This window comes from Ammospiza caudacuta, chromosome 16 (assembly GCF_027887145.1).
Source record: "Ammospiza caudacuta isolate bAmmCau1 chromosome 16, bAmmCau1.pri, whole genome shotgun sequence".
NCBI lineage: Eukaryota > Metazoa > Chordata > Aves > Passeriformes > Passerellidae > Ammospiza > Ammospiza caudacuta.
The window spans coordinates 7436786-7462324 of record NC_080608.1 but is presented as its reverse complement, the minus strand read 5'-3'; positions in this window follow the sequence as shown (position 1 = coordinate 7462324).

The following is a 25539-nucleotide window of genomic DNA, read 5'->3' as shown; positions in this document are numbered from 1 at the left end:
CAACCAAATTTTACAGTGAGTAAGGACAGAATACATTTCATATAATGCCTGAAAGGTTATTGGGTATTTTATCAGTCCAATAATTTTCAGTTCCAAAGAAAATATTCACTTAATGTACAGAAAACCCCAAACAACTACATACAGTATCATAGTTCCTGTAAAAAAAAACATTTCAACTCTAGATAAGACTGAAACATATTTCATATTCATAATGTGTTAAGGTGTTTGCTATCAGCGCAGCTTTTAATGCAATGAGGGAGTGAGATAATTGCTTTGTGTACTCAGTAGCCTGAAATTTCAAGCAAATCTGGCTTATTATTCATGAAGCTCTGCCATATGTGGATAGAAACTAGTTGGTAGAATAAAATGCCTGTATCTCCAGTCTAATGCAGTGCAATTCCTATTCTAGGTAAGGATATTATTATTTACTAGAATGCAAGAAACACAACTGGTATTTCATGTTTTTGTCAAGACCAATGTTTTAAAATAGGAATTCTTTTTATGTCTTTTTTGCTTTACAATTAATCCCTTACCAAATCAGACAAATAGGACAAATAAGAGTATTGTCAGAGTTTTAAAAGAACTGTCTTTGTGCATTTGATATATACAGGAATAACTTGTTGCATATAGAAAATCTAAAAGCCCAGTAACTCATGGTGGTGGTACTCATGGCTCAGTACTGAAGTATAAATTAGATATGTAATTCCAAAGTGTCTTTGTCACATATTTACACTTAAAGCATTATCTTGCTTAGAAAAACTCAGCCAAGTTTAACTGCTAGACTGATGCTGAAAAACAGCCACTTCAAGAAATTGCTTAAATTATCTATTATTGAAAGAACATATCCCCTTAGAAGCCAGATTAACAGATCTTCAAATTACGTGTTGCAACCTGCATAAAGTGGAATTAAATGCTTGTAAATAGGGTGATTGCTTTTATTGTGTTGTGACATTTGGTCCCATGGGGTTTGAAATATTAATTATTCACATTAATTGATAGCAATGTGATTTAAACAATAGATCTAATTTGAATTTTCACAGTACAAAAGCATTATTTGAAGTTTTTATTAAATGGCATGTTATTTACTAGAAACACTCTACAGGAAGCTACAAGCCTCTATTAATTTCAAATCTTTTTCTATTAATATCACTTCTATTTATTGCACACCACACTAATAGACAATAAAACCTCACAGGGGAAACATTTATTTGCAAAATAATAGTTTACCTCATAAGTCATGTAAACAACCCTTTTATTGTTGTTTCACCTCTACCATTCATTGGATTTGACATATGAAAAAGTTCTAAGTAGCTTCTATAATTTTGTTTCTCCATAGCTTTCAAAATGATAGAAAATAATTTCCTAATTAATTCAAATGTAGTACATGGGCAAAACCCTCATATACATCAACAGATACTCAGAATACACTGTAAAATGCATCCTAAATATAGCTCAACAATAAAAACGGTCCAGAAAACACAAAATCTCTAAGGGGGTGAATATTCTAATGTGCTGTGCTTTTAGTCACATTACTCAACCAGACTGTGACTAAGACAAATCTGCCCTGTGCCTCTTCTAAGAAGTGACAAATGGAGTGGTCCTTTTCTAATCAATTTATGGAACTGCCAACATCAATAGAGCTCCTGCTTTCATCTCTGGGTACACAAGAACTAAAGTTGTCCATTTTTTTTTTCTGAATTGCTGTAAAATGGACTTAAACCACAACATTAATATGAGCCTGCCCTGATTTGCAGAAATGGTTGTGTGTTAAAATGACAGGAGTCACACTGAGCATCCTTGGCCTCCTACAGCCCGAAGACACAACTTTGAGGCTGGGCCTTGAGTAGCAGGTTTGGGATCTTTGTTTTGGTTTCATTACAGAGACAGGGAACTCCCTCACTCCTCCATCTGTGCAGATGTGCCACCCCTGAGCACAAATTCAGGTCTTGAGTTACAGCACACCGCCCTGAGGTTGCTGTTGAGTCCAACACCAGAAGGAAGCCTCAAAGCTTCAATTTAGACATTTTGGGGATTTGATGACCTCAAACTACAGTCTAGTATCATGGGAGTTTTAAAAGTATATAATGAAGTAATTTTTGGGTTCAGACTCCTTATTTGTTTTAGAAAACATTTGTTTTAGAAGCTGAAAATAACATAATTACTGCATCTAATATGTTAGATGTTGTGAGGAGAGATATGAAAGTTGATGTGTCTGAATATCTGGATTGAGGAACATAAAAGAATCTAAGACAACTAAGACCATCCAAATTTAAATCTTGGTTCATCTACAGGGTATGTGGAGAAACTAAAAATATGGTGCAAATTGCACATCTCTAATCAATCAGGATTTCCAGGTGAGAGAAAGAAGAGGCTGTTGAGTATCACCCTCCATCAACCCTGATCTCAGAAGGGCTTGAGCTCTCATGCAGTGTCACAGCAGGAGAAGAGAACTGGGGGGATAATGAACACCAGGGCATAAAGCACAGCAGGATGGGTCAGTATTGCTCTGTCCAGGGACAGACACCCTAAGCCCAGGCTCCAGCAGCAGCCTGGAATTTCAGGGGGTATAGTCCTTAAGGAGCAGGCAGCCTGTTCTACAAGGGAAGATCCTTTCCCCATGTTCACATCAAGGCTTTCTCTCCCTCTCTATCTAGCAGCAGGGATCAGGAAAAATAGCTGGATGTTTGATCAAAATCTTAATTACAACATAAAACCAAACTGATTTGCAGTTTTCATCTCCTTCTCTGCATTTACTTCTTTGAAAACTATAATTGCTGAAGTGGCATTTCATTAGAGGATTCTGCCTGTGACATTCAGACACACTGGCATTTGAAAGAGGACTAAAGATACACAAAGGCAACTCACAGAATCTCTCTGGAACTGCACAATCTGGTCATTCTATTATTTACCCTTCAGTAGAAGCAGTGGAAAAAAAATAACCCTAATCTGAGGGGAAAAAAATTGTTTATGAAAATCTAATTGTCTCCTCTTGAACTCTTACCTCCTGCCAAGTACTTAGTTATCCTGAGAATTCCATCAATCATGGTTTTATAATTCTGGGTACCATACACCAGAGCTGCTACAGCAGAACAGGGAGGATGAAATGAGACACACAGTCCAACAGCAACCTAAAGGTTGTGCCATTATATCAGAAGTTTCTATAATAAAAGTAAACAGAGAGTCTCAACAGGAATATGGTGTCTGAGTGAACCAGCATAACAGATGCTTGAACCCAAGACCCTTTACTTTGTAGAGCTCCTTATGAGATAATTTTCCAAGCTATGGACATAGAGCATAAGGAATTAATGCTTCAATGTCCTGGAAATCCCATGGCTTTCATTTTAAAATACTGATTCCACAAAGTGCACATTCTAATGATGTGGTGAAAGTGAAAGTAACTATAAAAGACCTCCTCATTAATATTAGAAAGGTAAAAACCAACAAGCAGAAGCTAAGGCAGTTTTTCTAAATGCGTTTCTCCCCATTTGAATTCAGAATTAAATGCAGACAGCACTCCAGTTGCATTTCTGCTATATCCTCATTTTCTACAACAATAAGAAAGTGAATTTAATCATATGTAGTGATAAAAAGATTAGAAAATTTCAGGCAGTGGGACTCATAAACCAAAACCACCAAGAAACCCTGCCACTGCACAGCAGAGAGATCTGCAGTAGATTTTAAATTCTGTTCAAGTGCACATTCTCAGCTATGCCATGTTTTGGAATCTAGTGCTGTCATTTTGAAAATGAATAAAGTAAATCCTTATTCCTCACTATGAATCATCAGTTTGCATTAAAAAAATAGGGGAAAAAAGGCAAAATAAAGCAGAGAGCTTAAAACTTACAGAGAAATAGGGGGATGCAGACAGGGAGGAACATCTTGAAACAGCCCAAACAATCTTTGATCTTTATTGTGAATTGATGCTGTGATTTTTGAATTTCATAAGAACATCAAAGTATTTTTTTTATTATTTATTTCAATATACTTGAATCAGACCCTTAAAGCCTTATCAGATAATTAATGCTTTGCAATGCAATTAACAAATCTTTTGAGCAATATTATTATTTTGGCTTTTATTCCTTTTTATTGACTAAAACAATAGCAGATCACTGTCTATATTGTTAAGTCTTGTAAATTCAAACAGAAAGACATATATTTATGATGGGGTTTTCTTTTTAAAACGACCTTTGTTTTCAAGCCAAATTTCAGTGGATTGGTACTCAGCATATTCTGAATAAAGTTAGATCCTCCCACAGTGAAAAGATTCCAAGCCAGGTAGGCAAAATTGATTGCCTATCATTTTTAGCATCTTGCATCTCAATGTGGAAAAGTATGCACACAGTTTGCTAGATAACCTGTCTCTGAAAATTAGGTGAAGCTTAGGCTGAGAAAGTGATATTTTAATATGGAAATAATTAAGATATACTTACAAAAAAGAAAATTTTTCTTAATTATGCATTAGTAAATGCAATTTAATTGTAACTGAGTAAGAGGATTTCCATATGCTTTTGGTGAAAACATAAAGCTAAGCAGCTAATTTGAAACATTTACATTTTATCATTATAAAATAAAATGGAAAATGTACTTTTCCAAGTCCCCATAAGTTTCATATTTGAGAAGCTTTTTCCTCATAAACCATGCCATCTTTAATAAAGTTATTAATTCCAATTAAAACTCCTATCAAATACTGTTTAGAAGCCATCAATTGTAATATAGTTCAAAAATGGCAAAATCAGTGTAGAATGTTGAATAAGAAAGAAGAAATAAATCTTAATTCTACTTTTTAGTGAAATATATTTAAGCAGTTGGCATTCAGGTTTAAAATTATACGTTAATATAATTTTGCTAATAATTACTGCTTTTCATCTACTGTGATCTCCTTTGCTCTGAAGTTAATTTTCTTGGCTATTCCAGTGGATGATCGACCTGAGAAATACTGGCAATATATCCACATGAAAAGTCAACAGAGCAGCTTTATCAAAAGTTAAAAATTGTACTACTATTGTTATAAAGAAGTAGCAGCATTTCAATATGCATGTGATCCTGAGTCACACCATGAGGAGAGTTCAACATCAACAGAGCACACACACACATTCAAAAAGAAAATGAACTGGCTAAAAGGGGAGCAAAGCAGCAGCACACACACAGCAACAGGAAAAACACAATTATTGAAGGTACAGCTTCTCTCCAGCACACCTTTAAAGGACTCCTCCAGAAGAGGATAATAGGAACAGCTCCTCTCAAAGAACTGAACTCTGTAGCAGCTCATTAGTGCAGCTGAATTCTTTTCTACTGAATTACATAAAAGATTTCTTAACAACAATGTCATTAAAATGAAATTTCTATCAAAAGGAAAAGTGGCAAAACCAACCACAATGGAAACGTGGTCTTGAAAAGAGTGTTGCAGGAGCTGTGCTGAAGACTGTAAATAATTTGAACATAATAGGTGATATTTCCTTACCATCTCCTATGATTTCATCCTTTCTGATTTCAAACTAACCTTCATTTATGTTTGAAGTGCTGGTTTTGACCTTGGCTTGGAAAGAATGTTGTGATTCATCAGAGACAGTAACATTTATTCTAACTTCTGGTTCTCAGAATTTCCTGATAGAGCTGCTGCAGGCACCTGCAGCACATTGGGATGGATTCTCTGTGTTCTACTGCCACACATATCCCACAGGTCTGTCAGAAATAACTTTGGGGACTCCTAATTTTAGTGGGAATAACTCATGTTTCTCCTTCTGTTAAGACAAAATTAATATTGCCATGTGATACTGCACTGAAAGGGAATTCACATTCCATGGTGGGAATAAATGGGTTTTGTACAGCTCAGGAAAAGAGGAAAGAAAAGTGGACTCAATCACAAAACCAATCAACCCTGTAGATGACACTTGAGACAGAGAGAGAAAGTGTTATATTTTCTCCTGGACGCTGTTTGGCAATGTCTATGTTGCAATTTATTGAATTTTCCTTCATGGACACTGTAGAACTTACAGTCATGGAGCAAAGATTTCAAAGCCTCATTATTTTCTAGCAGCCTGAATCCCTGCACTTCACTGAACAGCTCAGATTGCCAGAAGAGCCTGATCAGAGCAGTGCAGGTACCATGAAAATGTCTGGTTATCCACACTGTGCCCCTCAGAGCTCCACACTGCCACATCTGAAGCACTTCTGGTACTTGCTATTTGCCTCAGTTACTCCGTATATTTCAGACCAATGCAGGTATATTATATCCTATTTTCAGCAAAATTCAAGGCTGGAAGTCACACAGAGATACAATATTCCTGGGCAATGGAGGCAGTTCTCCATCATTTTGAGGTCTCCTCCCTTTAATTTTAAAAAAGAAGGAAGAAGCATTGTCAAAACAAAAGGAAGCATGGGCATGGAGTTCCGCACGTGTATTTTTTAGCCCCTAATTTCATATGGTCCTGGCAGACAAAATAAAGATGAGCTTTATTAAATTTGCAGACTAAGAGAGAGTGCCAGTAGTTAGGAAAATATGCTCAGAACTCACACTGATCTTGAAAAAAGGGAGATTAGGTCTTGAAAAAAAAACCAACATTCTATTCAGAAGAGTGAGATAAATACCTAGCAAGAATTGTAAGGCACATTAAAGTCAGTGTGAGCAACAATTCTGCAAAAGATGTTCTAGGGACTGTTATGGAGCCTTAGTTAAGTATATGTCATGATAATGAGGGCAATCAGCCACTCTATTATGATTTAGAAACAGATCTGTGTGAGGCATGAAGTTGGTTTTCTGCTCCTGTACTGACATTGAAAACATCCCAGCTAATGCTGCAGATCTGATATAAGGCACTGCCAGTTGGAACACCAAGAAGAGGACAGGGATAATGACACAAGATTTAGAAGCAGGTCCTAAATGTGCTAAATTTCTTGCACAGAGAGTTGGATAGATGCAAGGAAAATATTGTAAGAGGCTTCATAAAAGAGTCCTGGGGCATGGTAAGGAGCAATCTCTTCTTGTCACTTGGTAAAAAAACAGAACAAGAAATAATAGAAACAAGTTCAGGAAGGACTCAGGTGAGATATTAGGAGAAAAGCAGTGAGGACAATGTCTCTGTGAGCCTCCCTGTGAAGCTGAACCTCCATCCACTTTTGGAGACCACAGTGACTTAGAGAACCTGTGAGGAGCAGCACTGCCAGCACTGCCTGAAGACAGGGAAAGAGAGCAGTCAAGATGACCTTGTGGAGTTTGTCTTTTGTACTGAAACTGAGCTGTGACTGAGGAAATGTGTGATTAAACCTTGCTCTCTTTAATAGGGCGGGCTGGTGTGGCAGAAGGGAAGAAAACCCTAAAATATAAGGAGTATATGAGCTCCTCCACTATATCAATAATATATCCACACATCTGCAAACAGATCCTCCTGAGCGCTGAAAACTGATCTCAGGATGTGAAACACAGATTCCAGAGGGACTTTTAAGTTACTTGTTTTAACTTTAATTTCAGAAACCTGGCTAGAATGATTCATGAATGTCTTGTGATTCTGAATATTTCTGCAGCATTACCATGGCAACCTGAACTGATAGAAGCAGTGAATATAAAAATATATTGAGACATCTTTTAAGAAAAGAAAAAACAATGAAAATGGAATATAAAATAATGGAAATTGTACACTTGCAACATTATATACATATTGAAAGTAAATTAATGCATCCTGTGAAAGCACTAAGGATATATTCTCTACTGCTGAATACAAGTGTAGAATTTACTTCTCTATATTGACACCAGTCCAGTAATAACTGGTTGAAGTCAACAAATAAAAGCAGCATTGAAAAGCAAAATGGCTGCTGATTTGTCATTAGCATTATGAAAGAAGTCTTTATCCATCCTTTACCCTCCTCTCAGTTACAAAATGAAGATAATCATTATTCTTATTACTTAGATCATCTGAGGACTTCTTGCTTGCTTTTAAGGACGGATGTTTGATTTAACTTCTCAACTTCTTCAAGGATTACTCTTTCTTTAAATGTCACTATTTATAAAAACATGGCTTAAGCTTTTTTTGCTGCTTCTTCCCCTTTTCTTTCCCCTTGCACCATTACTCATTTTGAAAACAGGCGCTGCAGTTAGACATGTGAGATTTAAACAATTCGGATTATTAATGGCAGAACATTTCCCTTTAATGTCTTAATCACTGTCCTCTGAGATTGTGGTTACCTCATTTTGAATTTCAGAGGCCTCAATTTATCCAGTTTCTGTAAGAGGTATCAAAAATACTGCTGAATTTCAATTTCTCTAATCCTTCATTTTCTTTTAATTTCCATGGAATACAAAAAACAGGCACAATTTATTTTCAAACATACCTTTTGACCCTGGCAATTGTCTCATAACTATTACACCCTTCCATTCTCACCTAATTCAGAAAAGCTTTTCTGGACACTCAGTTTCAGTTGAGAACTCACTTTTAGCTGGGTCAGAACCAGTCCAGACAGGACCTTCAGTTGCCTAGACAGCCTGGATCCTTTCTCCTGTGAGAAAAGTGGTGGTTAAGGTAGAGGAAGGAAAAGAAGAGAAATGAGCTGGATTCAGAGACCTCCAGCAGTTCTGCATTGTAATTACAAAAGGACTTGAAAACTGGTCCTGCTTCTCTATTGACCACAGGACAGGCAGGTAAAGTTGACTCTTCCTTCCAATGATTATTTCTAAGTAGTGCAGAGTCAGAACATATTGAAGTGGTGGAATTGCATGATGCTGACAAATTTCTTAGCTACTAGACACTTGGTGACCATGGAATTCCCTCAGGAGATAACTCCCACCTTGCCCCTTTTCCAGAGGCTCCATCCCTTCTCTGATATGCCTTAGGGTTGCACTGAATTAAACACCAATATGTTATGCATGAATTTGCTCAAGGACTTCCTTCTCTGTTCATCAGTGATGGTTAATTGACCACAAAATTTCATTTGTATATCAAAAAGACCTTAAATTAAAAATATTTTTACAGAAAAGCCTTAAATTAAAAAATATTAATTCTAGGTTGACTTTTTATTTTGACTTATAAGGCTAGATCACTTTCCATGTGAAACAATACCATTTGCTTTAAAAATATAATGCTTGTAAAAATTCTTCAATAATGTCATGTAAAGAGCTCAGCGTTTACAGATTGCTTTCTAAAAGATGTTTTTGGTAGCAATCTATTTTTAATTGTCACACTATGATAATATTATTACATAAACTGATGTGAATCTCTTGCTTTGGCAGGAGAAGGATATCATGAATCCCACTGAGTTGCTGGAAGCTTTGAGGATCACACAGAGGAAGCAAGAAGCTCCTTGAAAATCTGAAGATTTTGTACTTTTTAAATTATTATTTTACAGTTTACTGACTTCAGAGCAGAGATACATACACACTACTGCATTTTCCTGTTCCCACCTCTCCTGATACACAGGACAAAACAAAACAAAAACCTTTGCTCTCCCTGGCTTTCTGCGTTCAAACACAACCTGATTGGCTGGGATTGCCATTTTAGGGGGCCTTCAGGATTTCTGAATGAACTGGAAAGCTCCATACATCAGCTGTACCACACGAGTGAACAACTACCCAAATGCCTATGCAAACCTCTTCTGCTTTTGAACTGCAGCAAAGAAAAAACACCAACAAATCCAGAACACTCCTTACATACCACAGTCTTGGTATTATTATAAATCCTGTCTTTAACAAGAGTTTATCTAGTTAATCACAGCATCATGTCCAGAATATTCTCTTTTCTAATATATTACAGCACACATCTTGTTCTCTTATGTGGCTCCAAATGGCAAAAGGGAGGAAAGCATCTCTAGCTGCAAATGTACAAAGTCATAAGCACAGAAGTGTGCCCAGGCAGGAGTGGGTATTTTAACACTGAGCTGCCTCTAGCCATGAAACCTTTCCATAAGATACCATAGTACTTATGGAATAAATACTAAATTAAATAAATACTAAGCATAAATATTGTCTCATTGCCTTCCTGACCCTGTTACTTGTTGCTTCCAGGGTCACTAATGCTGCTGCTCCCATGGAATGTAAGCGTCCCACAGCTGTGACACAAACATTCCAACTGCATCCCCTGCACAGCTCGGTGGTGTCAGTGACACACAGATCAGAGCAAAGTGCTTCAGCAGGTAGATCAGAGCAGAACAGAACAATGGACTCTGGAGCAGCAGCCCTGTGCTTCCACTAAAGGTTCAGGGAACGTCCTGGCAGATGGAGGCAAGTACACTCACATTATGGCAATTCCATTTTCCTAATGAGGCCATTGCAGCAACATCAATACAGAGCAGCCCAGCTGGCTGCAGCATCTTGGCATCTATGATTAGAAAGTGTAAAAACATTCCTCTTGCTCTGCAGACTCTCCTTTGTCCCCATAAAGACTTCTTGTTCTCACAAAGGATGAGCTGGATGGAATATTGTCTCCCATTTTTCAGATGAGAGTTTCTTTATTCCTCTCTACTCTTAACTAAATAATTTCACTACTGGGAGCTGAATTTTTCTTTATTGAAAGACAATAAAGTGTGAATTTTTTAGAGAATATTGCCAAAGCTGCTTTCAGAGTAGTATTAATCAACAACATTGTTCTTTTGTGTGTCTCATTGGGAGATTATTAGCTGTATGTGGGCAGTTTATTTAAATTATGGGACATTGCTGTACATGTATGTGGCTCACAAGTTTGTTACTTCCTCCTCTTTAAAGTCCTGGCTTGTAGACAATTTCAAGGAACCACTACTATCCCAATGTAACCCCTCAGTCCCCCCAAGGGCCTCAGAAGAGCTCTGAGCATTTTTACAAGCTTGAAACTTGCCCAAAATAAATAGAATAAATATTAATTAAACATAGGTTTTTCTCATATTGGACCAAATAAGCTGTATCTGGTGAATGGAGTAGCAGACCTGTCAGCTGGATATCCCAACACACCACTGTTGTTATGTCCTCATAAAATCATGTTTATAGTAAATGAACTTGTTAGAGATACAGTCAGTGATATTTTCTCAGCTTCTTTCATTTCTTATTTATACTAATTTAGAACATATATAACCCATTCAGAACATGCTTCCTTTTTATATTGTTTATAAAAAAAAACTTAAAGAGATAAAATGCATTCTCTACATTATTCCCATCTATCAGCATGCTCCCAATTCCCTTCATCTCAACTGTTAACACTGTTATAATGATAAAACAATAAGGGAGCATCTGGCTGGATTTTTTGAAGCAAACAGCAAATTAGGTTTAGCTGAGGACATCTAAGGTTCTACCAGAAGGTGGAGGGTGCACTGCTGTCCTCATGTCTGAATGCACTGAATTCTCACTGTAGGAGAAATTTCCAATCACAGAAATCCCAAGCAGCTCAGGCTGATTACAATTTGTTTGTTGTGCTTGACACCACAGGATAAATGAAAAGCTTTTTGGAAGGATACCCATTCCCCCTGGCACAGCATTCATTTAATGATGCTCACAGTTATCTTTACAGCAAAGATCCTGGCTTATTATGAGCCATCACTGAGCTTGTGGTGCCATGGCTCTCACAAGAAATTGACAAAATTGTTACAGACTGCATCAAAATCAAGCTGTGCAAATTAGCTGTGTGGGGAGTGGCACAAAAGTGCAAGTCAGGGATGGAGCTGGGGACACTCAGTTCTGTAGAGCACACATCAGCATGCAGCCACACGGTAAAACAGGAATGAATGTAGGGTTTGCACACGGATGTGTCCGTGGCAACGGACAGACTGTTTCCGCTTGTCCCCAAAAATGTTTCCAGCATAAAGGACTCCATTAAAACTGACAGATAAATCCACACTCAGAATGGATACCAACCACAAGTCTTTGTTAAAATTATATTCTGTTTTGATAGGGGCATGGGACTTCTTTGTTTCACAAGCACATTAACAGTCCATTTTTATGGCAGAAAAAAAAATTTGCAAGGTATTCTATACACAACATATAAAAATTCAAGCATTTAAGAATATTGTAGAATGATATTAAATTTAGATCATTCTGTACCCATCCACAGAGTGAGTTATGACAGAAGATTAAATGTCATCTATGACACCAAGAATCAAAGTAATAAACAAAGAGATGTTGGAACCCTTGACTGGGGCACAGAAACAAAAAGACCTCAGAGCATGGCTGGTCTTTCCCTGCCTGAAATAGCTGCAAAGTTACAATGCCCTTGAAACAGGTTTCCCAGAAGTGATGAGAAAAGCTGAAAGAACACTGAGGAATAGCATGCTATGAAAAACCTGTGATCATTAGATTACAAGGAAATTAAGCAGTTCAAGGCAGCATGAGGAATAAATCACACTTTGATTTTTGATTAATATATTGCACAGATCCATTGCATGGATCACAATATTAAAGGAAATTCAACATCCACTTCTAAAGCACAACACCTATTTCAAATCCCTACCAAGCATATGCCACATCATGCAGCAAGCATTTTAGTCTTTCAAAAAAGCCCCTTTAATTTTTGCCCCAGTGCAGCAAATTTTCAGTGCTCTTCTGATTATTTGTGTCATGGAATGACCTGTCTCCTCTTCCAGTTCAACATTGCCTTTATTGAAAAACAAGCAACATATTTCCCATTGAAGGCAGAAATTATTTTTTTCTGCTTGTATCTTTCATGATTTTTATTTTAGCAGATTGAATTGTTTTAATTTTACCATAAGACTTTGGTTTTTTCCCAGTTCTTAACTTTTTAATAAGCTTTCTGACTTTTGAATCACATTTGCTCGCTGATCAATCCCTCCCTTCCCTACAGGCTCTCTGCATAATTGTGTTAGGAATTGTTATGAGTAGTGGTGGGGGTTTAGGTAATTCTCTGCCTTTTGTCCAGGCCTCTGGCAGTGGGTAGGAGCTTTATTGGGGTGGCCAGCACCCCAAACCTCACTCTCATTTGCAAGTTCTTTAATAATGGCTGATTTGGTCTATTGTAGAATGAATTACTCATGTAATAGACAAAAATCTAACAGACAGAAGAGTTAAAACAAACTAATACTACACAGAAAAAAGGACAGAAAGAACCTACTAGTAGGTAAATTTCTTTGCCCCACTGCTGGCATCACCCAACAAATTAACAGGAACAAAACCAAACCATAAAAAACAACACCCAGAACCAACAACTTTCATTATTTTACCTAGTAACCTTTAGGCTGCAGCAAAATATTACCTCATCTCTCACACCTGTGCTATTCTTCTCTTGAGCAGTCATTCACTCAGCAGGTTTGAAGCTATTTCCTGCAAGAAATTCAAAAGTTTGTAAAGACAATTCTGGGAAGCTGTGCAATATTGATTAATAACAACAACCTCAAAAACATCAAGCCTCATTGACACTGAAGAGTTTGAGCTCTTCAGCACAGCTGAATTCTCTGATGAGCTCCTTTAATTTCTCAAAGCTTGCCCTTTTGAAATAATAAAAAAACTGTAATTAGTAATCCACTTGGTTTATTTCTCTATTAATTTGAAATGGACTTAACTCAGGGTCACTCAATCTGGAATAATTTCCTGGGAGCAGCTCTTTCAGTAAGTTATCTCCTACCATTCAGGCCGCAGAATTACACAGCCTGTTCTTGGTTCAGTGCTTAGTAACAAGTCTGTCATCTGGCATAGTCAGAAACTCATGGGACCCAATACTGTCAAGTATTTTGTCTCCAAGCTATACAGAGGAAAATTAAGTGTCTCACAGTGAAATAGTTGCATTTAGAATAATCATTTGTTTGTACAAATATTAAATCAGTCCTGAAGTTTTATAATAACAGTATATCAGAGATATGCCTGTGGCATATTTCAGAATTGTATTTTAAAGTAAACCTAAGCTTGAGGCTTCAGTCTTTCAGGCTCAGTCTAAAACTCAGTGCATTTAGTGTCCAAATGATCATGAATATTCCTCATCACAAAAGACACCAAGCAAAATGTACCTGCAGGATTTCTTTTCTTCTCATTGTTTCTCCAGCTCACTTATGGTTAAATAGATAGAACACATTCTGATGTTGTGGTCTGGTGTGTACCATTTGAGACTTCTGAGTCATAAACTGGAGGCAAAATATTCAACAGTAATTAGTAATAGACTGTCACTGAAGCAAAACCAAGGAATCTCCCATTCACATCAATGATATATGTTCAATGTCATTCAAAGTCACAGGTCCTCTGAATTTATCATAAACTTGGGAGCACACAGCAGGGAAATTTGAGAAAACTACACATATCTGGACTAATTTCACTATATTTCATCTAGAAAATTACTCTTTTAATGGATAAGAGTCAAACAGACACAGACATACTAACTGTTTGTATTTGATTCCTCTGCAGTAAAATGATCTCCTAATACTCATGAAAGCTCCTCATCAGGCTTGTGGGCCTTTTCTGTCATGCACATTCCGCCAGGAATCAGATGTGATGGAAATAATGCCTTTCAATGGATTTTCAAAATTCCTTTGGTACTTTTTAAAATTCCATTGAAAAGCCCTGATTTAGTAAGTCCCCAGTCCTAGTCAGTCTGATTTATCTTGATGAGAATACACACATGATAAGGGTACCAAGCTGAAAAGGGATACAAAATTGTACTGAAGACCTTGATGTTCCCTTAGAGAAACTTAAGATAACACTTCTCCATGTGAAAGAATTGCTAATGCAAGGATTTCACATTATTAATTTAATGAATATTAAAACTGAGATTTATTTCCATCTAGTTCTCATTACTTTCATGATGAGATATTCACATGCATATGCATTTGTGTGTAGGATAATGTGCTGCACACCATGACTTAAGGACATATGAAATGGTAGAATGTGTATTCATGCTGCTTGGGGTCAGGTCAAATATGAGGGTCTGGATCTATGAGCAGGTTCAACAAGAAATGGAAAACAAACCAAGAATTGCTTAAGAAAAAATGAACTAACAGAGATGTACAAGCATATCAGAGTGAGTGAAAGCACTAATAAAAAGACCTGTGGCAGTGTGAACAGTTATCCAGTCAAATGACCAGGAGCAGAGTTGATTAAGACAGAAAACTTTTTAGTATCTATTATTTTGAATGAGATTTAAAGTTATTTATTGCCCACCACTTCAGTCCCTGCAAATCAATACAAAACAGCCTATCGTGTGGCTTGTTGCCTATGCTTTATTTAGGAGTTAAGCTGCTTTTTAATACTTCTTTTTATTATTATTGGATTGTCAGTGTTATTCAGCTTTGCATAGCCAAGCAGGTTCTTTTAAACCTATTTGCATTTAATTGTAAGAACACAAGTAAGTAGAGCTTAACTTTTTCTTAATTAAACTCCAAAGAACAAATCATCATTACTACGATACCCTGCAGGGACAGAGATTAGAGATACATACCCAAACTTTAAAATCTGTTTTTGTGCCTGCAATGCAATATTTACAAAACTATCAGAACAGTTTGTGTGTTAGGCAAGAATATGTTAACAAACCATGTAAGAATAAGTACTTTATGCAGTTCCCTCTTCCCCAGGATAAAAATCACCTGTCAGGAAGCAACAGACATGACCAACAGTTATATTTCCTACATTACCAATGAAATCTGACCTTGAGTTCGTCCTTGCCTGGCTCAGGGTCCATCAGCACAGTCTGCCACTCGAGGCTGGGGATCCTCCCATGGTTCCAACCATCCAGCTCTGAGGTGAGTGCAGAACAAACTGCCAGCTCCAGGTCCTGTCTTGCTGATAGGCAACTTTGGCCATCTGTGATTAGAAACAAATTTAGGACAGGAGCAAAAGGGTTTCAGATTTATTTCTGCATTGCCTTAGCTTGGAGCAGTTCAAAGGGATGTGTTCTACTTTGCAGTATCAGAGGATGAATGTGAATCATAGTCTGAGCATTTCAGTGTGGACCAATGTAATGAAGAGAAGAACTTTAATTTATATGGTTCACGTTAAGAGTGGCTGCCTGGCCAGTCCAGAAGACCACTGACTTCCTCAATACACTGAATCTGTTTGGCCATGGACATTCAGTGCCCAGCCTGATGTGCCCTGGTCCATGATTAGTTTCTGGGAACTAAAATAAAATAAATACTAATGAATTGATATAGTCATATCACCAATATTCCACTGAATAATCATGAGGTGCAACCTAAAGATTTCTGAGCATTCATTAAAGACTAAAGTTCCTTTCTTTTTAATTTTCTTTTAAAGCCTGAATCATAAAGGTTCAGGTCACATTTTCAAAGGTTCATTAGCACTGAGATGTCTATGACCTTACTTATTTTTCATTTTTATTTATTTTTGGGAAGTTGATACTTTTAAATAGCTAATGCTACTTGAGTTTTAAGGCAAAAAAAGACACATTATGAGTGTCTGATTCAGAACTCACAGGATCATAATTAATCACATTCACTAAAGTGAAGGACTTGACCTGCAAATGTTATCTCTGCATGATGGTGTGTAAGAGAGGAAGAGAAGGAGAGACAGACAGGTAGACACAGATTTTCTAGCTTGAGCCAAAAAACCAGAAAGTCAGGAAGCACAGATGCGTGTTTTAGGATTTTCCTGTGAATGTTTTAGTTGTGAACTCTTAACTATTGGGGTCTGCCCCCTCAAATTAGTTTTAGCATTCACTTGAGATTAACAATTAATAAAATAGCAATTTCTGCTAGTGACAATCACACATGAACTTTAAAGCAGATATTTCCCTTTCACTTTTATCTTCTGAACCTCTAGAAATGCTTCTGGGTATTCAATGCTAATTAAAGAATGTGGAGACCATGCTGGTACCTGTGGATAAACTTTTCCTTTGGGAGATCTTTTGCCATTATTTGTGAAGAGTTGAGTTGACTGAGGTGAGCTATCCAAGGTTTTCTTTTATTTTGTTTTCCCTGCATTGTACCTCCTGCATTCTAGAGCTGAGAAGTTTTATCTCATCAGTTGCAGCATTATTCAGTACTGCTAGCTGTAATCATAACTTTTGCTACAAACCTCCTTTGGTTTATTACTTCAGCTGATTTGTATAATTAATCATATTCTGTGTTTGCTGTTTCCTTCATTCTAACATTCTCTTTTCATTTTGCTGGCTTCAGCCGCTCTTACCAGCTGCTTACTGGAAAAGTGACCTGCAGCCAACCACTCTGTATTTCTATTTTTCCAGTGTTGATTTTGACTGAAGGCCTCTGTCTACCATATTTGAATTTCAAGTGTGTTATCTTAAGGCATGCTGGGCTATCCAGAAGAACAAATGGAATCTCTAGGGAGATCAGACAATGAGTGACACCTTGTTCAACTTATGTTACTTGTACTTAAGGGATACAAGCCAAACCAGTAAGGCATTTATCATCCATTCATTTAAAACATTTATGTTTATGAGTTAAGGAGATACTTTTAAGGGACCTTTGATTCTTTGCTCCCAAGTATAAGATAGTTTTAGATGAATGATCTGCTGCAGTAGTGACTGTGAACAGAACCTGAATATTGCCCATGATGATGCACAGGCCTAAGTCAATGTTGCTTTTGCTGAACTGCTATTAACTTCAGTTTGGGTGTGTTTCATATGATTCTTACAAACATATGCAAATGGTAAAGTTGTTAAGTATGTAAAGAATGTATCACTAATAAAAAAGTTCTTTTTGCTATTCTATCATTAGCCCTTATGCATCTTATCTTACAGGTCAATCATTGTTATTAAATTCTGTTAATGACTTCAATGTTTGTTGCACTTAGGCATTTTCAAAATTGAACTACTTACTTGCAAAGGTGGGGAGACTTTGAGCCAGAGATATTTTCCTCATGCCATCTTAAAATACGATGAAAACTTGAGTGATGAATGCATATATTTATTAAGCTCCAAAACAACACCACCCTTTGAAGTCTGAAAAACATCAGAAGACAGGATTTGAACAAATTATTATATTATTGAAGCAATATTTTATTTATAAATGCAGGTTCTCTGTTTGTCAATAGGCAATTTCTTCAAAAGAGGTGTTTGATCTCAACTAGAGAAAAATCAAGAATATTGCACTTCTGGAAGAAAAGCAAACATTGTGGGACATAGAAAAACCAAAGTAATCAATTCACTGCATGTGGTACTTGTATCTCAGCTGCAGACTGTCTAACTTAAGCAATAGGTAGAATGACTGGAGAAAAATCCAGGGAATGCAAGAATAATAAGCAACCTGGAAACATAAGATATAAGTGTAGTTTGAAGAAATCGAATTTGTTTAATATAGGGAGAAGAGGTGAAGAATAAAAATTCATATACACAGCAAGTGCCTGAAAAGAATAAGAAAATAATCTGTTCTTCCTGTCAACACAGATAAGATTAAAAATACCCCAAAGGTCTTTAGCTGGACAGGGAAGACAGCAGGGATTGCTAAGCACTGAAACAGATGGCCCACATCGACTATGAATCCATCCCCCAGCTAGCCTGCTTGGGCTTTTAAAGTAAAACTAATGAACAAAAGGACAGTTCAAATTGATATTAAGGGAAGCAGAAATAACCCTAAAGTGACACTGCTGTAGTATGTTCTGGCAGTAGGACATGGGAGCTGTGTGTGTTTATGGGGGTGTTGCAGCACTCAGAAATAAAGGACAGCAGCTTCACACCCTCTCCATTGTGACTCTGGAGCTATGTAGTCTCCACCTGGTAGCTCTGAAAAGATCACATAAATTTGTGACCAGAAAGCAAAATACAACTGATTTTTGTTGGTATTTATTTTGAATGGACAAATATTAACAGAAGAGAGCAGCTGGACTGCAGTGACTAAATTGCTATGTTTACGTGTTTTTCTATTTTGGTATCTTTTTTATTGCCTCAATCCTGTGTGGGGTCATTCAAGACAAATTGATGTAATTCCTTATTTTTTTTTTTTGATAGATTCTCTGCTATGATACAGCTAGAGAACATTAAAAAACCCCAAACCAAACAAACAAACAAACAAACAAACCCCCCCAGATTGCACTTAACCCTCTCCCCCTTTTTAACATTTTAAACCAGTCAAATACTTGATTAACTTCAGTTTTTAAAGATCAATTCTGCAATGGCACCCTAATGATTACCTTAATAATGCATTGGTGAGCTACATGGCTGGAGAATTCAAACATCACTCTGCAAGAGTGAATTTCCTTGTGCAACTCTCACTCTCATGAAGGACAGACTATTTCCATGCCAAAGGTGCAGTGGTTACAGGCCTTGGGTAATACAGGACATTGATGGACATCCTCAGAATAGGCTCATTCATCCTCCTGGGCCTTGTTTTCCAGACATTTCAGGCCTTTTTCATTCAACAAGAATACTTTATTTCAGCTTTATATGCCCAACTCCTGCCTTAATAAAGGAAATAAAGTAGTAGGAAATACAGGCACAGGCATAGAAATAAAGGCAGAGGGAAAAAACGTGGGCTGCTCTCAGGTCCAGTCTCCAAAGGGATTGGACACGAAAAGGGTAAGGATATAATGCTTTCTATTTCACATACTCACACCAGTGGGAAAACTTGCTTCCAGAGTCAGATGAAATGTTAAACAGCCTCTAATAATCTGCTTCTCAGGCAGGAAAAAAAATGAGACAAAGAGATGGATGTGCTTTGCAGACCTGTAATTCAGGTTGGAGTAAAAGTAGAAAATTCAGCCCTCTCCATTCCCAGGCATTTGCTCACTCAGTGGACTGGACATCCTGACTGGACAGAGGATGTATAGCTATGTTTCCATAGAATGACATGATTTTTGCAATTTTATGTGTCCACAGAAGCAAGAAAAAGAAGAAATTAGGAGTAGGAAATTCAAGGCCCCAGCAAAGTTCTAGCTTTTTACCTCCTGTATGTTTATTACTTTCAAACCTGATTAAAATGATGTATTATCCAATCTCCATATTTTATTATTTTACCCTACTTACTTCTCACTCAAGTGACTGACCATAATTCCCTGCAGTCATTCTGATAATAAAAGAAGTCTCTTGATATGATTTCCTCCATATATAATATAATATTCATCAGACCTAGATAAGATAAACGATTTATATTGTGAAAGTGAAAGGAAGAAGCCTTCAGTTCTGTTTAAAACTGAAATTTTCAGGTATTTTTAACAGTGTCTTATTATATCTTTAATATGCCAACTGACCCATTTTGACTTCAGATCAACAGGCAGAAAAAGAGCTTTTGGTGAAACTAAGAAAGAGGTGAAACCAAATTATAACTATTATGTAATAATATTGACTGGTCATAATGCACTTTCTACACGTAGGTCTGATTTCATGAGGGCAATTTGATTAATATATGAATGGGAAAAAAAAAGGGTTTCCATAGAGTTGAAACTGCAGAATTAAATCCTACTTCCATGGAATTTAATGAGGACAGAATTTAATCTCTGTCCTTACATTCTCAAAATTAACCTCCTAAAAATATTTAAATATTTAGACCTGTTGAAATGCTGGATCTAAGTTCACTAAAAATCTCCTCACTACCTTGAAAAATGCAGGTATTTTAAATTCATGCTATGAATCCATTTTAGAGAAATAAACACATTTACTTGGAGGAAAAGTTTTGGACTTAATATTCTTCCTTAGATTTAACAACATATAGCAAGGAGATAAAACTCATGGAAATAAAAGAGAAAGCAGTGGAGATGTGTGCAGGAAGTGATAATGGAACTCTAACTCTGGAAGGCTTCCTGAAAGTAAATTTAGGGAAAAAATAATCTAGATTGGACAATTTCATCAGATACTAAGGAAGAATAGGAATAATCTTGGCAGTTCTCTCTTCTGAGCTCTACTTCAAGTGGAAAATTTTCATTTCACGTAAGCCAGAAATGCATGCGGCATTTCATGTTCTTATCTTTCATTGAATGCTTGAAATATTTGAAACTCTGAAAAAGAGAAAAGGGGAGTTTTATGATCAAGTACCCTGGACAATGCCAACATTTCTTAGGAAGAAAAAAATGCCAAGAACTGAACAAATGCACAATCTGTGGGCTACATTCTGTGAAAACCCACTGCAATTATTAAAGAAGAAAAATTAAAGATAAATATATGATGTATTAAATATTTATAACTAAATAGGAATTATGATTTAAGTACCTGGAAATCTAGGAAATCAAGAATTCTTTGCAGCTACTTGAAGATTTTACTAGACTATAAAAGAATACATCCCTTTGATATATTTCAAATTGTATTTGATAATTTGATACTATTAAACATCTAATCCAGTCAGTATAATAACCAATGTTTTACCACACATAAAGGAAAGAGAGGGTGGCAAACCTCTTGCTAAGGATCCTAAGTCAGAGAAGAATGAAAACCTTCAAGTCTGAGTCTGTGCAAGGCTCTGCCCTTTATCCAAGTATCCTTTAACAAAAACCAGTGACTTCTGATCTCCTTAACACAACATTGGGCTACATAATGTTGTTGAACAGAACGAATCCAAGGATTTTCATTTTAAGAGCAAAGCCTGGCCTGAGATCCTCCGACTCCCAAGATCACTCTCTATTGCTTTCATCACTGCAGAACTCATTCATTGACCAGGCTGAATGAAAACACTCAATCTATGCATTCAGTTTGAAGGGTGATGATTCAGACTCGTAACTCATTCACCATCCAAGGTTATAGACACGGACTCCTGGATTTGCTGTTTCATATATGCAACTCTAAGAATGAAAACATTCTTTTTAAAGAAATCACTCACATCACTGGGGGTTTATTACCTTTAACTGTTTACCAAAATGTATGGGAAGAAGCATCACATAAAAGGTTGTTTGAGGAACATTCAATTTTCCATGTCAGATGGGTACGGCAAGGAACTGAACATGGTGTTTGGTAAGAAATGTCTTAGCAGCATCTTTCCCAACCTCCTCGAGCAACTGCACTTACCACTGACGGAGTAAAACCTGTAAAACAAATTGGAAGGAACTGTTATTTTGCACCCAGTGGTAAATTACACGACATTTCTGCCAAAAAAGCTCCACAAACTGCCACACCAGCTGGAAATCCTTCAGTTTAGTATAACAAGAGCAACCCTGAAGAGCTTTTATAGATATGACTAATTCAGTTTAGCTTCATTCTAAATTAATGCATTGGGACAGCCAATAGTAAAGCTATTAAAAGAGTGAAATGATGGTGTAATTGTCAGAATTTCTCCCTTAGCCTGCATTTAGGAAGACAGTTTTAGCTACATGGGTCTCCAGTCAGTAGCAGAGACAGGCATACATTACATTCAAAGTTACATGAGGTTTTTGGGGACAGGACTTGAGGAAAACAGTGCTACCCACTGAACAGCACTATGTGCATACATATGAAATTTATTTTAGTAAACATGACAAAAGGGATGACACTGAAATTAGACAAAGGTGGCCCCCTGTCAGGCAAAAGCCTGTCCAAGCAGATGGGCTTTCCAATACACTTGAAGGTCAAGAGATTCTAAATCACCAAGTGTGTCAGTAACTGTGGTAGTTTATAATCTCTCTCTGCTGTAGCTACTGGATCTAATCTGTTCATATCTCAGCAGTTAAAAGATAAGGTCCTGAAAGCAGATATCCAAGAAAACTGAAAAAGAAACCAGATCCTCTTTTCTAAAGAGAAAAGAAATCTTGTTGGCTCTGTTTGTATCTTGGTAAATAGGGAAGTTTATTTCCACTGTGGGCTTTCACATAAGCAATGATGTGAGAATGAACTCTCAAAGACAGCAGGCTGTGATGGTTTGCAAGGCAATGTCTGCCAGTGAAGGTGGGAACCTCTCTTAGGGCTCTGGGTTCTCCCCTGGGGCACCCCAGTGTGTGCTGAGGGCCCTTTTGCAGTGAGGTCAGGGGTTGATAAGGTCCCAGTTCAACATCTGCTTTTACAAGCAAAGGCTCACCCATGGAAGGAGAAGCATCAGGAGGACAAAAGTTCTGCACTGGCAGCAAATCCTCTGGGCAGCATCAGGCACCAGTCCCACCTCTCTCCAATCCAGTCTCAAGAGAGAGGGAGGAGCAGAGCTCAATCCCTCACCCCCAGCCCAAATCTCTCAGTATCTCTGCCTTTTCCAAGAGAAAACAAGAGAAAACCCCTCAGCTAAGACAGTTGCATTCTTCCTCCATCCACGTTTTTCGTTCTCTTAAGCACCCATTGTTATCATCTCTTATGCAAAAAACAGGAGAAAATTCCCTGAGAGGAGGAAAGGGAAAAAAAAATCCTGACCTCCAGCTCATGCAGTGGACATTTAATCCCAAATAATGATGCCTAAATATTATGGTTCAAATAAACAAACAGAAATGTTATGTTTTGTTGTGCTGATGAAAGTCTTGGATAACGGTATTAAAAAAAGTGACATTAAGTCTATGTGAAAGCTATAAATCAAAACATAATTTAAGGTTTTCATAGTGAAGTTTTCCAGGACTGGGTAGTCAAAGGATATCAGAAAATTCAACTACGCTAAATTGTAGTGGCTGATAAACCCTCATTATTCATGTACACTTTTAAAAAATCCATATGTTCAACTCAATTGCCTTTCTGCATTTAATTTTTTTTAATCTCTGCCCTTGTGTCTTAAAAGACTTAATTTGAACAAAAGCACCTACAGCCACTGATACTTAAGTGTGTTTATTTCAGTGAGGTTCACTTGCCTTAATCTTTCCTCTTTATTAATCTTTATTTACTTTCTCTTTACCCACTCTTTCTCTCCTCCCCTTCTTCAAACGTTCTTCCTTTGTTTTGGAAGGAAAAAAAAAGTTCATAGAATAACTAAAAACCAGCCTGAATTTATTCTCCGATAAATTACCATCATATAAACTCAAGTAAGAAAATTTTAATCACCTGAAAACACTTTCTTACCCTATTAAACAAGCCCATTCTTACAGTGTGGTACAAGAACATGGAAGGAAACTATTTCTGTCTGAAAGGATGTTCTCCTCCATTTCTTCTCTCAACATGCTTCTCTTTTTGTCACAGGGAATCTTTGAATCCACCAAGCTTTAACTTGGGCATGTTAAATAATGCTCCCACCCCCTCATCCCCCCACCATGCCAGATGGAAAATAAGGAAAGTTGTATTTAAACACTGGAGACAATATGACTCACTCAATCTTCCTAGATATATACTGACCCTACCAGATCTTATTCCTGATTTCTGTCCTAAATCTCAAACTACAGTTTGTTTTGAGAACCTGAATGACTGTCACCCGTATTCTTAATAGCACCCTATTTTGGGATTCCATTTACTTACCCATAGTACTAGCTCTGCTCTCTATTTCTTTGTCAAGAAATACGGGAGGGATTTATGTTTTAGAATAATGAAAGATGCCTCTCTGCATACCCAGTATCACTACAAGTCAGAATAAGGACTGATATTCTTTAAAAGACTCATCTCTTCTGTCAACTCAGCACAAATGTTTAGTGCAATGCAGGGTTTCAGCCAATAAAATGTCAGGTTTTTACATTTTAACAAAATGAAAATTTTGAACGTTAGTGAAATAAACAAAAGAGCTGATGGCAAAACAATATGCATGTTTAGCACTTCTAAGACATGTTTATAAATTCCAGTCACCCAAATGAAAAATATTTCACAGACAAACCAGAAGTGTGAGGACCAGGCTGACAAGTAACTATACAGGAGATTATACAGCTGAACAGTAAATGAATTGGAAACTACTGTGGTTTGGACCACATCTGGTTAAAAACAATAGTAATTCATTAGATCAGCACCACCATCAGATGCACCATATGGTCATACAAGCTCTTGTGCCAGAACAAGTGAGAAAGAACCATGGGGACAGGGATTAAATGAATGGAAGGATGCTGGGATTAACCTTTCAGGGACAATGCTGGCTTTAAATGTTTGCAAAACAGCAGAGTAACTAGATCATGACATTTCAACTCAGAAAAACAAAAACAGCTGAGGAGATATATAAAGAATGGCAATACAAAAATTTCATAACTGAGCTCCTACATAAAATTCCTCAAAAATCATGAAGGTGACAAATTCTTACTTCAATTCATTCTTCAGAATGGGTGTGTACCAATTTAAAATTATCTGCCAATCCTATTTGTACAACTCAGCAAAATTATTCAGGCATTATCTTAAGTTAATTAAAATGTATTAACTCAGCTACTTTGAGTACCAGAAGTTTTTATATACAATTGCTTTCAGAGCTACTTCAGTTGTGTTTCAGAGCTACTTTAAAGGACTTGAAATTTTTTCATTAATTTGATCACCTCTGTGACTAAAAAGGAAAAAGTGGTTTCAGTTTTTTTCTATAAAATTGACTATTTTAAAAAATATTCGCATTTTTTGATCTACATCCTGTACTTCTATTTTCTCCCTTGTTAGATCTTAGAGAATGAAATAACAAACTGGAATGGATAATCAGAAACCCCTAACAGATATTATCTGCAAATTTCTTTCAAGTTCAAATGCTGACCACTTTCTTTTATCCTTCACCTACACAGAGGTAGTTTACATTTAAAATTCCATCCGTGACAAATTCCATGAAACACACAAAGGTGTCTAAACCTGAACATATTTGTGATGTCTATTAAAATTTGAAACTTGTTCTTTCTTTCATTTATTACAGTGCTTTGTTTAGTCACAGGTCGTATTAGTAACACTTTTTGATATCATCCTTATCCTAGAACAGGGCAAAGAC